Raw genomic sequence first — 22,038 nt, forward strand, 5'->3', positions numbered from 1 at the left:
GAGCCTCTTAACGATCGAGACATAAGTAAGCGAGGAAAATAATGTTTGGTTATTAAGATAAGGACAGATTTGCATGTCGAACAAGTTCCATTTTTACCCGAGAACCCCACGAAAGTCTCCCGCTTTAATTACTGAGGCCCATTTTTTATGCACGTTCTACTTCGACATAATGGCTTAATTACGACTTAATCACTCGGAACGAATTCGGTAAGTAGACAATGCCTACCTTGGCCCCACTCCTAGCGATTAATGCCTCGATAAGCGAATCCAAAAGTAGGAAGAGTCAGTAAAGAAGAGATTTCGATCGATAAAACCCATTCGGAACGTCAAACAAAATTGGGTCCTTCGGGTAAAGACATTAGCATGATTCATAAAGTGATTTGAATTTTTATCCGATGTTTTTTCTTGTGGAAAAAAAAACGTTAACAGAGTGAGTTAAGCCCGTCTGTACGCTCTACCAAGGTCGAAATCACGATATATAACCGGAAATATAAGAGAAATTTCAAACTTTCTATAGATTTTAACATTTCGAATGATCCGAAATTGAGTCTATTATCAAATATGGCGCCCGATTAGAGTACGAACGGTCCGGAAGATAAATCTACGAGTTATTTTTATAGTTTCGACCATGCTTAGTATACAACAGAAGCTATAAAGCGAGTGAAACAAAAAAATAAGTAGCCAACTAATGTTAGTGGTTTTTCATCGAGCGTGATGAATTTCTGTAGAAGGGATTAATATAGCATTGTAAACGTACTCGCGAATGGTTTATTTTTATAAATTGCCGCATAACGAAGCGATTTTTTCTGTTATCAGCGGATTCAATCGAACGGAAAGACGGGAAACGAGAACAATTTGCCCACCAGATTGATCTCCAAAACTCTTTTCATTGAGATTCTACACTTCTCCTCGATCGATTCTTTAACCTCGCAAGGAAAAGAGGGCAACGTACATTTTATAAAGTCAGTAGACAAGGAAAAAGAAAGAGTTTATCGTTTCTAGATACTACTCGAATGGATTTTTAAATACCGGACTACATTTAAGAATCGTTCTCGACGTCCGAGTGATTAATATACCGAAGATAATGCCAGAAATTAAATTACAATAGTTGAATTCCTCCGATTTATATTTGAACTTAACTACAAAATAAAGTAATTTAGAAGTTAAAGTAGTCGAAGCGTCGAAATGGAGAGTCAGTTCCCTATAAAAATACTCGAAATAGTGCTAAAGATATAATGAATAAAGATCCAAAACGATTCTAGAACGAAGGTAAGGTTAAAGGTTGAGTTTAAGATAGAAATAGAATTTTTCGGTATTAAAGAACACCAAGTACTGTACTAGTACTGTACGTCAATTTAGACGAGAGAGTAAGAGTAGATAAATTTTTCAACGCGTTCAAATTAATTATCGATGGATGTTTCTTGTAAAAACATCAATAGACAAAGAAAAAGAAATGTTTCGGCAATTTCTCTTAGCTAATTGCTAGACTTGGTTTTTTGGCCGCGAGAAGAAAGAAGAAGAGGATCCGGATTGCTAATTGCTCTCAGTCGGAGCGTGATATATGATTACAGTTCCCTTCAATTTCTCGGAAATTCGGGAAAATAAAAGAAATTTCATCGTTGCCCTTTGTTCGAGTTGTCAATTAAAGCGCGATTTCGGGATTAAAACCTCCGTTCTTTTCCTTCGGGCTCTTCTAGAGAAGATCTGTTTATAATTGGGCTAATTTGGATTTTTGTAAACCTCGCTAGAGTTTAAAGATCTTTAAAAAAATTTGTCGTCGTCGTCATTAGAAGATCTTTTATGTATTTATAAAATCGTTAATTCACGATATGTCACCCGAATTTTTTCGACTTATCTTTACTTTTTTCTTGCTTTCGTGAGAAATTCCAGGAGTTTAGAACAAGTCTTTCTTCGCAATCTTAATTCTTCGTCGTATGAATGCCGTAGATCTCAGTCGATGTTGCAAAAAAATATTTACAAAGTTTGTAAGATCTTTCACTAATACGGGCTACCTTTCGAGCCCCGATCGATAGATCTTCGACAGTAAAGAATTAACTAGAATCCTTATTTTTGGCAAGTTGGAGCCATTTTAAAAATTAAACTGCGGTATAATTTTACGAGAATTGTTAAACAATCTTTGACTTAAAGGAACAGTATTTTAAAAAATATAGCCGTAAGAACATTAAAAGGTGTCTTTCTTGGAGATTTTACGAATCGAAGCTTTATTAGGATCAAAGATTTTCTGTTTGACAAGTTTAGTGATTAGAAAGCTTACCCGAGGACTGTTTCGAAGAGTGGAGAAGGTACAAAAGCGGATACTATTAAGGTTCTTGAAATGAAGTTCTTTCGAGACTTTGGTGACGAAGAATTTAAAGCGCACGAACGTTGCTTAAATTCTTGAAAACAAGTTTAACTCGCTTCGTTGTAGATTGACAAGAGAATTTCACCATTTCTCGCATGGTATAGAAAAAACCCTCGCGAAATTGCGTGGAGAAGCCGAAAGAGGTAACGATAACAAATGAAGCGAAAGAAGAATCGTTAGCGAAGAAGGCAAAATAACAATCTCCGCCCAATTTCCACAGAACTTTTGATGAATCACTATCGAGACTCTTAAACGTTACCAATGGATCTGGGTATTGGCAAAAAAGACTTTGGCGATGATTAATAACCCTTTCTGTCGACAACTCGTAAATCAGAAAAATGCCTTCGACCGTCCGGAAATATTTTTAACTAGTTCGCGACTTGTTTAATTTGCCGGAAGTAGTGTTTACAAGGGGGTACGTGCAGGCGCGCGCTTCCCTCGGGGCCGTTAAAAACTGACGTTTATTCCGTCCTTCTAACCTACCCAGCAATAAATCTTGCTGTTTATGTTAATGTTTGCGCTTCGCTCTAGAAAGGTGTTAATTAATGGCTCCGAAATGACAATATCTGTCTTTGCACAACCGTCTTCCGTGTCACTTTCCGTTCGATGTAGATGGATCCCGACGACATTTATTGCGCTCTTCACTCCTCTCGTACCATAAATATCTCAAATAACGGTGGGTAAATAAGTAAAATGAAGAAATTAAACCATCTTCCCCAAGAAAAAAGGAAGGTTTGGATTTGAAATGATTTAATCTCCACATTTCTCGAAGATTGCTCCGAAGACCTAAACGGATTGCATTCCAGGTTATTGTTTGAATATTTAAATTTATTATTAAATTTTCAATTTTATGAACAATTCTGACTTATTTCCTTACTTATAATGATAGAAGATTCGGATATTACTAGGTTGATGCGAAGTTGTACAGAAGATGAAAAATCAAGGAAATAAATGTAAACGATAAACGAATGTGACAAGATAGATAAAAATGGAATGAGAATAAAAGAAACTATCGGAGAAAATAGATATAACATAAAAAAGATAAACAAAGAGATCAAATTCGGAAGAAAAACCGAGATTGACGTGGAAGATGAAAAAAAGGAACGTGAAGAGAATAAGTCAATTTAGTAACAGAAACGTTTAGGAAATTGAGAAAGGCTGAAAACACAAACAAAAAATCAGGCTACAAAGTTACAACAGACGAAAAAGCCCGTAAATTCACACGACGTACTAAAAACTGAAGGATAAGAAGGAGAGTTTGGAGGAGGAGCGTATAAAGAGAAACGTTATAATGAAAAAATGGCAAGAGAAAATTTCAGAGAGATCATTTTAGTACAAAGAACGATAGATGAAGAATAGGTTAAACACATAAGATGCGAACAGACGGGAACACAAAGCGAGAACGATTTGCGCTCCGAAGCCAATGGTATCGTTTCTAGACGCCATAAGATAGATGACTCGCGATGTCGTCTCGCTGTCGCTTCATCTCGTCTAGTCGCACCTTCGTCTCCCCGTCTAGTCCACCTATGTCGACACAACTGGCCATAACTTGAAGAAAAATGCTTCCTTACTTTACCGTGCAGTTTAGAAAAAGTTGGAACAATGTTATTTTCATTTATATACTTTCTAGTCGAAGAATTCATGCGAAAAGTGTAGGAGGGGTGAAGAAAGGAAGAAAATTGAATTTTAGTCGATTTTTACTTGTGTTTCATAACGTTTGGCTTTCGATGGATCGAATTTTTATGCATAAAAACTAAAATTTGCTGCGTATTTGCAAAAAGGTTGCTGCAGCGTCTAGCCGATTGTATTTCATTAAGGTTACAAAGAAAGAATTTTTTCTAGTATTTTTTCGGTGAATATAGGGCTAATTTAGGAACTTTTTACCGAGAAAGTGACATTTTAATTTGCTTCCTATACAAAAAGTGGGTATTTTATTAAAGAAGACGACTTGCAAAGTGGCAATCTTACTTTTGGTTCGTCAGTGACGCGATACTCGAGTTAAGCACCAGAAATACATTTGCACAGTTAAAATTAGTCCTCTATGTATTTGTTCTCACACGTTGCAGGATAACATTTTACTATCTCCTCTATCGAGTGTTTTGGCTCCGGGTCGGAACCTGCTATAAAAATTCCTATCTTGTTCTTGCAGTTAAGATGCTGGAAGAGAATAAATTCGTGTCGCACGGTCGTAATGTCTTCTTATAAATCAAATTGAATGCTTTCCACCGGAAGAACTCTTCGCTACTGCTCTCATTTGTTTCTATACTGCATCTCTTTCGATTCTATCTTTATGTTCGTCCCTTACTTACACGAATAGGTTCTCCTAAAGGTCTATTCATCTCTTAGTTATCTACTGCATTTCTAGTTTCGGTCATCTTAGTCACCTTTTATAGTTATCTCAATTATTTTTAGAAAAGTAAAGGATAGATAAATGTAGATAAGAGACAGTGAAGACAACTGAGATTTATAGGTTTCGTGCATAAATTTGTTATCTGTAATCATCTTATCTCTCTCATTTATCAGCACATATCTCGCGTAACCCCTGTATAGTCTGTTAGCTATAAGTAGTGCTTCTTACATATACTTCCCATTGATGTAAGCCTACATTTTATGCTAATCTCACTTGTGTGAAGCTCCTGTTCATCTTCTTTCGGTTACGTAAAGTTACACCATTATTTACGTTCTTGTTAGTGTTCTGCATCCACTTTTCTGTATTTATTTTCTATATATCACCTAAAATCTGTAAAGAAATGCACACAAATCGACAGAATCTTCTCTGATTCGTTCTTCACTTTTTCACAAAACTAATAGAATTTGCAGTAAGTGAGATTTAAAGACGAAAATCCTGAAACTTGATTATCATTAGTTTTAGATGTTTTCTGCTACTGATTATCAGAAATCGGCAGAAAACGATGTGGCGAGAGCGTGACGACTATAAGACGTGGCAGTTTACGTTCGGGATTTGTATAATTGACAGTTGAAAAGGAGATGATGCTAAAACCTCAGACTAGATTAAGAAAAATTTGCTATTGATTGCTGAAATTATTGCGTAAAAGCGAGTCGAACAGTAATTTAGTTAAGGTGCACGAAAAAAATAATTTTTGACACCCTCTCGATAAGAATCAATTGTTTGATATGTCTTAGTATACTTGTAGCACCCTCCTCTGATTAAAAAAAATTATTATTTTTCTCTGTCTGTCTACTCGATGTTATATTTTATAGAAAGTCGATGTTGACATCAACAAAATTACGCCTGATGCTTCCAACACCGACGTCACAACAATGGAATTCGACACGCTTTTTCTGCAGCTGCGGGATCATCTACAGAATAAGAAGAATTTACTTATAATTCGGTTATCTTCTACCGAAAATTAGCGTATTTTTATTTAGATAATCCCTTTTCTAGCCGTCTGTTACATTCCATTAACTAGTCAGAACATTATCGATCGCGTCACGTACGAGTATGTGGACGAGTGTTAATTAGAATGCCGATCACGTGTTTCCACTGGTGTAAGATAAACCTATACGCTGTTCGGCGTACTAATTAGGTAGTTTGTCACGCCGTTCGGCTAGGCACGCGTGACTCGGTGGTGGTTCCACGAGAGCGCGACTTGTACGCGAGTGTATGGAGCAATTTGTAAAGATAACCGACGAGTGAGAAAAATACACATAGAGAATCGTTAAAGGAAGCGAACGGGAGTGTTTCGAATTAAAGTTGCTGACCCAATCTCGAAGTAATGAGCCATCGACGAGATAATGCAGCCACCACCTCGACCGTGGCAACGATAATTGTTTTAGGAACCAGCCGCAAGGCGTCACCTTTGCTAGACCGATCCATTCGTCATTGACCAGGCCACGACGCGTCATATTACCTACGAAATTTTGTATTTCGATGGCGAACATGTCCTCCCAACGAAAGAAATCTACGGGATAATACATTAAAATCGTCGGAGCATAAGCGTAAGTCTCATAGATAGCGATCGATTGACTCTCTCTCTTCTGGCTCCTCTCCAAATTTGAGAAGTGACTGCTGACGACGGAGTATGTGACACTTCCAACGTCAAATATTTTGCCGTATGTTCTACCACCCGCTGACTAAACACTAAGAGCGCTCCCTGGAAAGTTTCAAGTTGTCAAAATCATCATCACAAACTAAAATTTTGAATTTCTGCTGAAATTTTTGGCAGTTGCAATGAGCGAGCCTTCACGCTTAACACAAATTTTTGCATATAATCGTTTTAATATTTATGTATGTTATTAAAGAATTTATTTATCCATGCTACTGTTACTGTAATGTAAGTCGATAGTTTAGGTGGGGTGATGAGCGTCGAAACCAAATTTTAGATAATTAAGTGTGGCAGAAAGTAATGAGTCGATACGAGCACCACGTTGTAACAAGTTTAGTGCGAGCGATCAACAGATCGATCAATATTTGCTAGAATGTGCAATCGATACCGATCTAGATGATTAATAAAGCATCGAAGTATCTATGTAATCTGCGTAACAAGGCCGTGTGCCATCAGAAATCGAAATATGGTACCATTAATATCGCAATGAGTTACGTTTAGTGAGATGTTTATTTCGATGACAAACGGACGGTAACGACAAACTCGATAACTCTTTTATCACCAAAAAGCGAAAAGTTTGTCAATAACAGATTGCTTACCTCATTCCAACTGTAAGGATTGGTGAAAATCATCAATTATACTAAATGGTTCTTATCGATCTACTTCTTTGAATAGACTCTTCTCTATAAATTACACTGGAAAATGGTTACCGTCTACACTTCTACAGTGACATTTTTGAACAACTTTGCCAAACTTTGACTACTAACCAGGCTGGTTCGATAGAAGTAATGCTGTTATAGTAACGAGTATAAAGAGAAGTAGTACAGTGAGTAATGTCTAACTACTCTTACACAGACTGCATTAACAAATGATAATATCGATGACTGATGTTGTTATATAGTAAGGATTTATGCTTTCAGAATAAACTATTCTGTAGCATCGATATTTCGACAGTAACGATTACAGAGAGAAGACCAGCAGTAATGTCTCTTGATATAGGAGCAACATTACAATATTAACAAACCTAGTGATTTCGAAAGATATTTTGTTACTTTAAAGTGGGAATTTCAGGATTTATATTATTACAATAATAATATAAAGAGCTTTAGTCAAGTAAAGTTGTTTATATTGCGGAATTTGCACCCTAAGTAACAATGTTTCTTGGACTGTAACAAATACAATTGCGTGCTGCCACGCTACTAATTCAATTGACAAGATAGCAAATACTACTTTCGCTTATATATATATAGTGAGTGACATTTAATATTTCACGATAAGACTTTATTATTATAGCAGTTATCGTGCCAGTATACATGGCGTTAAAAATAAATGTAGATATTCTATTTATTATGTTCCGCTGATGGATAGTTAGAATACGCTACAAGTTTCGGGGCATACAGCGGAGAGTACTCCTACATTTCAAACAATTGTGTTTCGAAATGCCCCGGAGCACGACTCCCGCTTCAAAAATCTTATATTTGAAGTGCATTATCTACTTCGTATGATGATAAACAAGAGGGACAAGAAGTAAGTTTGCCTGGGGTAACTTCTGTTTTTATCGAAACTTATGAAATAGAATAAATTCTCTTAGGCCTATTATGCCTCAAGGTCTGGTTACTAAACTTCTCTTTATACATCATTTATATTATAGTGTAATTCTACTGGTGTAAGTTGTTTTATGTTATGGATGGTATCATAAATTTGGGTTAATGTTACCTTAGGTAGCCAAGATGGCGGCTCGTCTCTAATTCCAGCGAGGAAACAGTGGGACGCACGTTCTAACCTTACCTAACCTATTCTAATAATTTGCTTGCTAATTATTATGCGTGCATATTATTAGAATCGGTTAGGTTAGGTTAGAACGTGCGTCCCACTGTTTCCTCGCTGGAATTAGAGACGAGCCGCCATCTTGGCTACCTAAGGTAACATTAACCCAAATTTGATATGTTCAACGTGCTGAATATATTTTGAAGCAAAAATTCTAATGAAAGCATATCGCAGCAATTGGTCTCGCTTATTACCATAGTAGCTGGATTCTCTGCAGTAATTTATAGTAGTCTTCGGCTGCTCTAAGCCATCTTTATATAATAATTATTATTATTATCGTTGAAGCTATTGCAATAACAATAACGAACAGATTATTTCTTGCTAGTTGTCGCAATTAACAACGTATTTGTGGCGCTAGTACAACAGCAATTGTAAATTTCGGGCAGAAAATCGCCCAACGTTGTTATCATAGTAGTAAAAGATTTGTAAAAACGAGACAGTTATATTTTGACTGCGGAGAGTTGAAAAATGAATGCCGTTACGATTCTTGGTAGAGAAAAAAGTGACGTTAACTCGAACAACGTCGTTACGTCTGGACATGTTGGGCGTAACTCGGCCAAACGCTCATTAGTCATCCGATAACATAGCGAGCAGATAGGATAATAAATTCCTGCTCCTGAAGGATGGCTTCTTCGCTAAACGATCGGCTTTTGCATCCCTTGTTGAGTTATCGTACTAGTTAGCGTCAATTTGCGTATTTTTCAGATAATCACTTCCCTCTCCGGTTATAAATTATCACCAGTAACATCGTCACGCATCCAAATTTTCAATTTGTTTAGTCGATGCCACTCATTATCACGTAGACTCCTTCGAAATTCGAACGAGTTCGTACCATTATCGTAATAAAATACCGCATTGTTTACGAAGAAGTAAGCAATTCGGAAGCTTTAATTGCGTTATTGGATAATTATCGTTACGAATTACCATCTTTGTAAGCCAATTAAAACGAGCATGGCCGCCTACGTTGCAAATTTATGGCTGGGAGCCACGTTGCCGGAGCTCTCTCGCTGTAATAGAAGCCATTGCGATTATTTGTTGATTGAAAACATCGAAATGGGGTTTTTAAATAAAAATTAACAAGCAAATTGCTATTCAAATAGCATCATTATCGTGTAATTTGCTCGTGTCTATAATAATCAGATTGTGGTACCTAAAGTTAATTATTCCACATTTTGTTAGAATTTGTGCCTCAACTTTGGTTTCTGAAAGGGTTCAAATGTTGAATTCTTTTGGCACGTAATTAGAATTCATAAAATTGAAAAAGTGGCTGCTATCCATGTAAATTTTTGGAATATTTCATGAAATTCGAATAGGAATTCCTAGAGATTTCCTGGCACATGTAAAACTCCGAAAAATTTTTATTACCTTTGTACTAAATTAAACGAACTTTGTACCAAATTTACGTAAATTTATAAGCATAAGGTGGCATATTTTATACAGTAGAGTCTCGAAAACTCGGCCTAATGTGGACCGAAGGGTGGCCGAGTTTGGGAAAATGCCGGGTTATCGGGAATGGGGTTACAAAAGAATAAGTACGAGTGTTTCCTCAGATAATACTGTACTGTACTTGTATGTATTGTTTACTTGAAAATACAACAGAGAATAAACTGCCCAAACATCCTTAAACGAAAGAAAAGTACGTACTTTATGAAGGCATAAAGCCTTTACTACACGAAAATGAAAATTAATGAATACACAGCGTACAGTAATTTATCCGATAAGACAGACCTCAGAAAAATACTTTACGAGGCATAAAAATGAAAATTAACCATCCGACTTTGCAAAAACTGGCTACTTTTTTAAAGACACGCGTAATGTCCCGTTGTCTTCCGCACTGCACTCTGCGTTTTGCCGCTTCATCGCGAAGACGACGAAGGAACGGTAAGTCCATTACCGATGCACCTTGTAGCTCAAATACCGAAGGGCCGTTTCGACAGCCTTTAGTTCCTCACTGTGTGATATTTTAGGAGCTGGTACGCTGGAGTCCTCAACGTCAGCGTCTTCATCATTTTCCGGCATTTTTTCATTAACTGACGGCAGCAATAATTTCTGCATCGGATATAATGCGCCAGACACGTGGTGGAGGAGTGGGAGTGTGGCCGAGTTATCGAGTGCCGAGTTTTCGGGACTCTACTGCATAAATTTCGAGAAATTTACTCATAACTGCAACTAAATTTAAATTCTGATAACTAGAAGAACTATTGTCGAATATTAATACTACTAGGACAATGTACTGTACAGTACACGAGGACACGTAATGATATAAATACTTGAGAAATGTCGTAAAACTTTCTTAATTTGCACTTTAAAGAATTAGAATTTTAATATAAGCTAACAATTTGTAAGCCAGTGATTTTAAAGAGACATGCCACATTTAATCACTCTACTACGAAGAAACTCTAGGGTAATCTTTGGAGTGTATTGGCTCCTTAAGAGAAAACAATAAAAATATCTGGAATTATACTGATTCAATATAATGCTCCTAAAGTAGGTTTTGACGTTTATATATAATTACGATCCTATAACTACACATTTAAGCTGTATACGGTTACTGACAGATAATATATTAATGGCAATATTGTGTAGTTTATTAATATTTACGGTAAATCCTAACTTCTTCGGTTATTTTCGATGATAACATAAAAAAACAATAATAATTGTTATGACAGGCTCGATCTGCTAAATATTCTAAATGAACCTAATTATGAATTTCTTTTTAAGTCGGGACGTCGAAGTACACGGAATAAAGTTTTCGTTTAATGCCACAAGAATCGTGTAACGAGAAGAATCAATGTGGCAGGTGGCAGCAGATTCGGTTATCGCGCGATTGACTCATCAGATTTCCCAAAAAGCTTTAATTAATTCTTGGAATATTCGAAGCACACCCTTCGACGTCATAACAACAGTCGCTATCTTTATTATAGTAGCATTTTTGCCAATCGTGTAGGCGGTCGGCGCGCCCGTAAAGGTGATAATTGTAATTAAAGTAGCGCCTTTTCCTCTAATTAGAGGGAGTACGTTAGCTTTTCTTCCAAAAGTTTACATGCGAAGCTCTCGTTGGCGAATGTTTTACTAAAGTAACATTTCTGCTCGCTTCTTACATACATTGTTTTCCTCCGCAGTCAACTTACAAGTTGAGAGTGCGGTTAAGCGATAGGGATTACGTAAAACAGGCTCATTTAGGATGTAAGAGGGCTCCAGAAAGGCAATTTATTCCGCATACAACAAGTATAAATAAAGAAGTAGGTTGGAAGAGGAGCGAGCAGTTTAATATCGATCACAAAATAGAGTATTTGATTGTGTGCTGAAAGAAGATAGAAAGGAAGATGAGGAGTCAGACAAAGATTTAGTGGTGTCAGCATTTACTTATCGCAAAGAACTTTAAACACCGTCCTTACTGTATAAGTAACAAATTCTCTGGGATCGGATCGCCAGTCGAGTACAAATATTATTTCTTTTAGTAGCACTTCCCACAAAGAAATCGATACTTCTAGTCAAATGTACCTCAAAATAGTATCGTGGCATCATTTTCTACAATGGCTTTTGGGTTCGAAATTTCCTCAAAATTTTTTTCTTTTTGATAAAGTATACTTTCAGAATAGTTACCGAAACTTTTTTGGGCTTGGTAATTCTAATCTTGCGTAGCATTTACCGTTTTTCTGAACCAGTTACGAGTTTCATCAGAAACCAATAAGATAAAAAACGAAATTATTGGAGAGATTTTAACAAAAAGTTTAGTGTAACGATAAAATTATGCTGCCAAAAGTGCTTTATGAAAGTTAAAAACGTAAAGAAGTAAGAAAAAACGAACCCACATAAGAAGAAAAAGTACAGGATATTAAAGAAAAACACTACTTTTCACATTGTATCGCTGGTTTCTAGGAAAAAAGTAGAGACTAAAAGAATGGCAATTTCTGTAATTTAAAATAAATACAATTTTATATATTATTATATCTTAATAAGCGAGGACATCGCCATTACAGATAAATTTCTTGACAAATAATTTTTGACAATGGTTAAAAACACTTCTTGTCTCCACTGGTTAATACACAAGAAACCTTTCAAAATAATCGAATAAAATTTCAAAAAACCCAAAAATTGAAAAATCCAGGTGAATAATAATTATCATCTTTAATAATCTCTTCGCTATCATTCATTAAATATTTATGATTAGGTGAATTTTACGTCTGTTCCATTATGTAATTACTTCGATTATAATTTGTAAGATATATCTCTTGTTGCCAATGTTAATTATTCACGTAACTTATTTTTTATAAATTATTAATTAGAGAAAAGTTTTTCTAGAAAAAAGAAGTAATAAAGTGAAGAATAAATCAAATTGAAAAAGCAAAACAAGTTTCAAAGATTGCACCGTACACGACAAGATATAATCGAAGCCACGCGACTGATTTGAATAATAGTAGTATCAATAACCTAGAAATCGCTTCGTCCGAAGTTCCATATTTTGTGTTTTTTCTAAGTTCTTAAAAGTTCTCTATTATTTCGATCAATAAAACTGAATCAAATAGAATAATAGTAGTAAATCGCTAAAGCATGTTAAGAACAACTAAAAACGTGTGTTTAAGTTCTTAAAAACAAGACTCTTCGTATTGTGAAAGAAAGTGATAAGAAGGTACGAAAGAAATCTCTAGAGACGTTGAAAAAATTCTATCACGGAGCCAGAGAATTAAAAAAATAAGAGAAAAGGCACTAAACAAAAGAAAAAGAGTGGAAGAAAGTCCCAATAGGCGAGGTTAAGAAACCGCATTCAGAATCGAAGTTAGAAGAAAAGAAAGAAATGGTGCATATAAACACATCCGAAGAATGAAAAAAATGAGATCGTTACGGACAGAACTAACAATCAAAGCAACATGAAAATATGCTTAGTTAAAAAAAGTAAGATAAGGAATGAGGTAAAAGATTGCGTAGAAAAACAAAGAAGTGAAGGAGATAACGAATTTGAAAAAGTTGAAAACGATTTCTTAGTAAAGGAAATCAATAATGAAAAATTCGTTTCTCAAAATCCAAGTTTCCTCTCTGTCAAGTAGTGAAGAGATCGAGCGAAGATTTAACAGAATTCCTTCGAAGCACATTGTATGTTTCTTTTATGAAAAAAGATAAAAATGGATTAGTCAGTTGTTATCGTTGCGAGTTACTTCACAAATCAAATCACCATCCTTCGTTAACTTATCGCACCTTACTGAAAATTCTTCGCGATGCTCCACAATTTCATTTTATACGACGATTCTCTGTACGGGCCGCTTGGTGCCATAATTTCATTTTTGTGCCGTTATTCAGAAACGGTAAGAATCCTTCGGTTAGAATTTGGCATTCTCTTGATTATCTAGATAAAAATAGGGAGAGGATGCTCGGTAAATCACCTCTTCCTCGCTTGTGTTCGGAACAATGAAAGAAAGCAAACTTTGCAGTTAGACGAGCGAAGACTTTGGAAAACAAATGTGGATATTCTGGAAAGGTTAAACACCCGGGAATATTGACACGGGCGGATTATTCTGCAAAAAACGAGATCTTTCAATTGTTTCGTGGTCGATCTTCGAAAAGCGGTAACAGGGTGGGGCATAACAACTTGTCAGAGCCACACCCAACTCGAAAACGAACGTGGCAACATAGACTCTTCGTTAACCGCTCCTAGTCTATTAGTGCGACATCTTCATTTATCTTTTCTTTCAGTTTATTTTCTCCTGTTGCGCTGTTAATTAATTACACCCAAACTTCTATATCCCACTGATTCTATCAGATTATCGTCTCGACGTTCTTTCTATACTTTATTACCGGATTGTGACTGACTATCTAGGTATCGAGGAGGAAAGTCGAAATGATGCCATCTCGTGTGAAATGTGGACATTTAAAGTATTTTAAAATTTTAAGAATTAAAAAATATTTTACAGATTGTTCCCTATGGGACGAACGTAAACACTCACCAAAATTAAGTAAAAAAATATATATTAATATTTAAATTAAATTATCATTATAACAGTAAGGTATGTTTGTTATTAGATAGTGAGCACCATCATTTCTTCGCCATGTCGGTGCCTACGCGAATGTTGTTCAAACAATAGTATATTTATTCTTAAAAGCACAATTAAAGTTATGTATTTTTGTAGCTAATTTTCTTTCCATTATAACAGTGGGATGTAACAGAACATTACATTATAGTCTACCAATACATATGTGTAAGGTTTTAGTTTACCAGATCCTAGATCCTGTACAAGATACAGACCATAGAAAGAATTTTATAGTATAATCAAGATATTTTTATTGTATAATTGTTTCAAAAGTAACTGAATATGTTAACTACTCTAAAGTAATTTATATAAGATTGCTCAATGTAACATGATTCGATACATTCTTGTTGAAAATAAATATAAAATATCAAAACTCAGACAGCCATGCTTTTATAGAAAATCAGCACGTAAATATAGGGCTCCTAAGACCGTTCCTATAAAGTACAGTATCAGAATGTAATCATTGTTTTAGTTTATCCAATAATATCTTTTTTATTTTAAACATAATAATTAGGTTTTAACTCACCGAGGATGCCGTGCAGTAATTACTACCATCGAATGAAAAAGATTAACTCCGGTAATCATAATCGTGCTAGCCCGACAAAGCTCAGCAGAAACAATACGCTGCTAGTAGTTATGTCTTTCGCTTGTGAAAAGTAAGTACTGTATTTTAAATTGAAAATTTTCTTACGTGTTTTAATACTAATAAGTTTTCTACTAACTGCGCGTTTCTTCTAACGGTGTCTTCTCGTCAAATCAGAGAAACGCTTGTCCTGCATATATCCTGGACTTATTTGTATCCATTACGGTAGAATTTAGGTTTTTGACTCAAATCTGTAACAATGTGATGAATATAATAAAATCGGTAGTGGTTTAGATGAATATTTACTGTACTTGTACCCAGGGCCGGATTTACCAATCCAGGGGCCCTGGGCACAAATTCGGTGGGGACCCCCTTTAAGAGTAGGCAAATTTGATGATTTAGAAAATTTACACAAAATACTGTACTTTCAATTAGATTTGAACTAGGAAGTTGTAAATTTCGTTTAAAAATAAGGTTATTGTAAACATACATATATTTTATTGTGTAAAACTAATTATTTTAATTTAATTGAAAAATACCTATGTAAATTTTGTCCCGAAATTTTCCGATGTTTCATAGGTTTTTTCCCGGGTTTGGTTTTCTTTGCCTTTGGCCCTCGTGATTAGGCCACACTAGGCTGTCGCAGTAATAGGGAAAAAAATTATGTTTAAACATAGTTTTGTGGGGGCCTTGGGCACCGGCCCCAAATGTCCTTATGTAAATCCGGCCCTGCTTGTACAGTACCACTTACTTGGAAAGGCACAAAAACCATCGCCATACTTTTCGTTAAGCAATCAAGACCGGCTTTACCACAACTGTAAACAGGTACTCCGTTACGTTTCATACTGGCCATTTTCTGTAGCTTCCGTATTCTTATACAATTTCCTTTTATAAACTTGGTACATACTACTTAAACATAAGCAATATTTCTGTACGTTTGCCGATTATCGTTGTTAGAAAGTAACGATTAAAATGATAAACACGGTTTATAAGCAAAACTCTTTCATTAATTAGCCTCGAACATGGTCTGAAAGCAAAAGGCATCTTTGAAAAGTCTAAGGATTTGAATGAATGTTCGTTTAACTTGGCATAAAGTGCCGATAAAGTAAAGTAACAGTAATATCTACTACAGAAAAGTGAAAACTATAGTATTTTAACTACCGTATATACAATATAAAATACCGTTCCAGTAAAGCATGCTGTTCTCGCATATTTCTGAGAGGCGATACGAGGCTCCTGTCGTGATTACGGTTCGACAATCTTCCGTTTTACCCCGGTTGAATATATCACACACACTAACGGAAAGAAATTGCAATTTGACGACCATATTTGGCAAGGAAAATAATTAAAAGAAACAAATAGTTCGGCTCCCCTCTTTCGATTTATCCGTATTTTCTGGATTTTTAGCCAAACCAATGACTTTGACATTACACGCAAACAGGTTATCCACTACTTCTCCACCATCTCGGCATAAAATAATTTCTTCGCATAAACGTAAATGCATTAAGTCTAAGTGAACCTTCTATCAGTAAACCGACAGCGATAACACATGGCCACTCTGGACCTAGGAAATGTTTCACTATTTGCTAATTAATTAAGTAATTATTTAATCAAAAAATTTTATTTGTATTTATGTGTGCTTGTGGTTCATCGAGTGATGAAAATACTGTAATGATAATTCTATTAAACACACTTCACTACACAAAATGTGTCGCCATCTGTCGATATTAAACATAAAAAAGAAAACATTAAAATTTTTTTTTTTAATATACGAAACATTTTCAAGTTATAATAGAAAATATAAGAGTTTTTACAGAGAAATAAAAATAAAAATTTAAAAATATTCCGAATACACATTTCAGTATAACATTTCTGACATTACGCCATCTGTTGACTTAAAAGCCAATTGCATATGCTTCCTTGTGTGTGTAATTTTTATCGTGGTGTGAATAGTGTGATAAGTTAATTAAGTTGATTAAATAATTCTAGTGTTTCCATTGTAAGAAATTAATCCTTTCAAAGATGCAACACCAAAATGAATTTACCGTATTTACTCGCATATAAGACGAGGAAAATGTTTATTCATTTTTCACTGCTTCAAAAACCTAGGCCGGATTCTTTGCGTTTTTGCAATAATTTTTGTGAACTGCGTATTCGCATTGTTTACCAGATTCTCACCTTCTGGTGTTTAAAAACAAAAGTATTTTATCTGGGTCGTTTCAATCGTTCTTGTGTACAAGGGCGTACCCAGCGAGGGGCAGCTGCTCCTCCCTAGAAGAAAAATTAAAGTACTGTATAGTAATTGACACAGACACAACACGGACGTATTAATTTAATCTTAGTTTGAATAATAAATATTGTGACTAGACTAGAGCCATGTGTTGTAAAATCTCACTCTTCCTCTCCACTTCCTCGAAACTAATACGAGTTGCCCCCCTCTAGTTCAGATCCCGGATACGCCTCTGCTTGTGTATTGTCAGCAGTAAAAATGAATAGCAATAGGAAAAGCAAAGCTTTTGAATTGAAATTCCAAAATTACACGGGAGCTCGATATAAGTTTTAATTCATTCCTACGCGAAAACAGATGATTATTTGAAAACCAGAATTCGGAGAAACGCGTATGTGTAATCGACGAAGAGTGAATTCGAATTCGACTGTTAAGAATTGGCAAAAAAGCTTCCCCATTGTCCGGCTTTACGTCAACAAATTACGTTGTCGATTTTACAAGATTTGTCCTTAAAGTTTAAAACGTGAGTCATTTTTGCGGACAATGTGCGCATTTACGTGCATTTGATATTTTATTTGTGATTAAACGAAATAAAAATTAGAATTGTATTAATAAATCTAATTTTCTTTATTTTGATCTTTAAAACCGTAGACTAAATATGCAAGTGTAGGTGTATATACAGAAGTGGCAATCATCTTTAATACAAAGGATGTTTGATATTGAAGTGCCGGGTGTACAGTACCCCATCCGGCACTTCATTATCAAATGTTCTGGAATCGATGATTCTCGACGACCCCGAGACTTTCAGAACGGAAGGCGGCTGTCGAACTGCCTCGGTAAACGTTTGTTCCGCCATCTTCATCTTCTTCGATTCGTAGCGTATCAAATTTTCATCACATGGCAATTTTGTCTGTCCGGTTCGGTTTCATTTAGCTTGTTTACAGCAACGCGACATGTAGGCGATGACGCGAAGACTCCACGTGGCCCATACGTTGGCCAGGCGCCAACCCCCCGACTAACTACCGATGTTCACTGGTGGACCTTTGTCCGTCCAGTTTTCCATCATTTTCAAATTTTCAACTCGAATTCTAATTGTATCCGAGATACGATTAGGTTTTAGGCTGCGTCCTTACATTACGTTACTCCCGCTAATCAAAGAAGACGTTATTTGTAAGACCTTACGTTACGTCTGGCCTTCTTTGATCGACCAGACGTGACGTAACGTAACGTAAGAAGGGTCTGTCTGATGTCTGCCTTATACTATTTATATTTAATAACTTTTTAACTTCCTCAGTTTATCAGAAATAATTCAATTATTAAGGATCATTAATACACGCGCAATCGTGTGATGTTTTAAATTTCATTTCGTAAGATGCAACTGCGCACAATAACTCCGCCGTTAAAGGAAAGTTGCTAATTGGTTGTTTAGGTAAACGTAACGACTGAAATTACCAATAGGTATATAGGGAGACTATTTGTGCGTAAAACTAAGAGTTATTTATCTTAAGAACTCTGATTAAAATCGCTTCTTGCTTCACGTGTTATAAAAAAATAGTCATTTTGATGATAACTCGGTGTCGTAACAATGACTTAGGATTTCTATAGCAAGACTGCTCTAGTAACAGGTGGATCCAGAGGTAAATTATATGTTATTCTAATTTAAAAGGCATTTTATTTTTTGTAACTAGTATAAACGTTTCTTCTTTCATAAAATGTAGTTTACTCAGGCCTGTATAAATTGTGTCGTCGTCACCTTTTATCAATTTCTGAAATGCAAAAGAATAAGGCTGTAAACTCCAGAGCCTTAATTTAGTGTTAAGTTTATCGCAAAAACACTGTTTGAATATTTTATACGATCAAAAATTTAGTATTCTAATGCTCAGATTTATTTGAAAATTGGCCGTGTCTTCTCTGCTAGGTGTGTTGTTTACCCGCATATTTTGATATACCCTTTAAAAGTTAGTAGGCGTGAAAGGAAAAATTATATTATGAACGCATTGAAATTTTAAAGGTTAAAAAATAAAAAAAGAATTAATGATCATTTAGGTTTTAAAATAGACAAAGGTTGATACGATTACATTAGTAAAAGTAAAGACTGGTGACGTAAAATGGCGTATAAATATGTAAATCGTACTACGATGGCTATTTCCTCTGGATTTGATTGTAAAGGTGCATACTATAGTTTATTTGATGTAATGTTTCGGTCGATCCTTCAGCCACCTCAACTGCGAGTTTTATGTCCAATATCTTTGTAATTTAATGCCCGAAGTATTCTGTTACTAATTATTATTAATTATGTGTAGAACTGTCCACGGCTTTCTTGGTTACGGAAAATATTAAAAGAATGGAATTTATTGTACTCACTTGTCGGATAACATCAGTTTCTTCGTTGTGGTCTTCGCGGTTATTTAAGTTTTTAAATCTGTAAATTTTTTCGTCCGATGGAGGAGAATTATTTTTTAAAATTAAAAACAAAGTCTGTCCAAAAGGGACCACCGTTTATTTTTCTTGCGTTCTGAACAATACACATTCTTGGCAACTGACTTCTGTAGGCTACTCGTTGCCAGAAGTTAAAAAAATGTCCTTTTAAAAACACAAAATATTAATACGTTCAATTAAAATCACAAAGTAATTTCTAAAAAATGAACTGGCGACATACAGACTCGTTGCTTACATCCATCCATACTTGGAGTTGTTGCTGCTTTTATCTACTAAGAAGAAGAAGAAGAAGAATGTGTATTGTCTAGAACGCAATAAAAATAAATGGTGGTCCCTTTTGGACAGACTTTGCTTTTAATTTTAAAAAATAAGTTTTTAAATATTTATCTATGAGTTAAACTTGTCTAAAGTTTAGTTGAGAAATTTTAGGTTTGTGAGGTTCCGGACGAGGCCCGAATCCCAGTAAACTATACTAAATTATGCTTTCCAAAATAATAACATCGTGAATACCTAATATAAATTCTTAAGAGACAAGAAAAAACTTATTAAAATACGAACAAAGTTGCGAAGTTTATTTAAACATCCCTCGGAGATCGAGATGCGGTATCAGGTTAAACATGGCGGCTCGACCTTTATGGTAACGCGATTGGGTTCCAGTTATTCTTAGATACAGAAAGGAACCAATTCGGGACCAATTGGATTGTTTAATCCAGAGATAAATTCTATAAGAATTCGCATCTCCAGGTGACAGACCGTTCTCATCCACCTGTTCGCTTCGTACGTTTTTTTTTTTTTTCGAATACGTTCCTCGTACAGCCGGAGAACTAAACTCGCTAATCGAAGGTGGCATCGGCAATCTCAGACATCCTAACTGGCATCGGCAATATCAACTCATTCCAACTACACTGGCCAGAAAAACATAAAAGCTGAACTAGCGTAAGCGATATAAAATGATATCAGCGAGTGTTAAATATAGAGACCGAAGTCGGAATGTTTGATAGACATATTTTTCCTTGTTGGATTTCGGTTGCTCCTCTCGATACGCTCGAATTTTTAAAATATATTAGTATTAAAAGTCATCGTCAGATGACGCTAGCTATTAAGAAGTGTTTCTTAACCGGAGTGCGCACACGTGTGAGAACTTTTCAGTAGGAATTAAATTCTTTAGTGTTGTTAATTTCTAGATTTTATATTCATTTAAAGCTATTATCCCTTTCGGCAATGACATTTCTGTAATAATTTTAATGATTGTACAGTACTTGTTATTCTTGTTCTAATAAGTTTTATGATTTTATAAACAAATTAATAACGAAAATTGAAAACGTTGACATTTATACCTGGATTTAGTGTTGTCATTTGTTCGTCCCTAAATTTGGGACTAATTTGAGTGTGGTGCTAATCCCAAGTACCTAAAATAATAGGAATTATTTATGAACTCGCGTGCACACCTCGATATTAAGTTTGGAAGTTTGAAAGTCACGTAATTTGGCGATAACAACGCTCTTTCCGATGCAAAATTTCCAAGTTCGTAATTTACGGATACAAAAAAGTTCCCTATTTAATACTGATAGAGACGGTCTCTTTATGTGAATTTATCGATGGAAGCGCTATTTAGGAGACCGGTATATCGAGATTTGATTAGGCTATATGTTACGTAATCGAATCGAGTGGTCTCCTACACCGGATTCTACTCGGGATACCATATTAAATATGTATTATTTTTCCGGCTGCTAAAAATTCCAGGTTTTTTCTGTACGTAATCGTGTTACCGAGGGCGGCTCGATTTTGTTTATCCATTTTGAAGCTTAATGCTATTAAATTTTGGTGGTTTGAGGTCAAAGGGATGTGAAAATAGAGAGGAGTCGTGTGTTATATCTTGAGGGGAGTCTGACTTAACGAAGATTTTACTCGTTATTAGCATTTACAATTTCTTATATAAAACCTATCCCTACCCTCAAAATTTTAAGCTTTTTGCCATTTTATAATAATTAAATTAATTATATAAAATGACTTTTTAAATAAAATATCATAACAGCTGACTCCACACGCAGTTTTAACTTTCCCGGAAACGTGTCTGGAAAGTTAAGCAATTCGTTGCTGGATATCTTGGATGTGGGTATCCTGACTCGAATCCTGTCTAAAACTTCGTGCTATTGGAATAATAGATAATATTGAGGTATTGTTTTTTCCATTATCTCGCATGCTGGACGATCTCGTGAATGAATGAAACATCTTTTTGCTTATTGGAAATCAGCGAAACCAAGTTCACTTTCTCCGTTAATCCTTCTGCTAGTCTAGTGGCTCAATCTAATTATACAAAATATTAAGACAATTAACAGAAACCATCATACATAATTATGATCAGTTATGGGCCTTAGAAACAACAGTAACAACGACAATTGTGATGTAAGGTATTTGCTGATAATTCTACGTAAAATTAGAAAAAAATAAAATAAAATTCGTTTTATTGTTACAAAATTACAAATATTCACAAGACACACCTACTG

Source organism: Centruroides vittatus, unplaced genomic scaffold, assembly GCF_030686945.1.
Source record: "Centruroides vittatus isolate TY-2023 unplaced genomic scaffold, ASM3068694v2 contig_1208, whole genome shotgun sequence".
NCBI lineage: Eukaryota > Metazoa > Arthropoda > Arachnida > Scorpiones > Buthidae > Centruroides > Centruroides vittatus.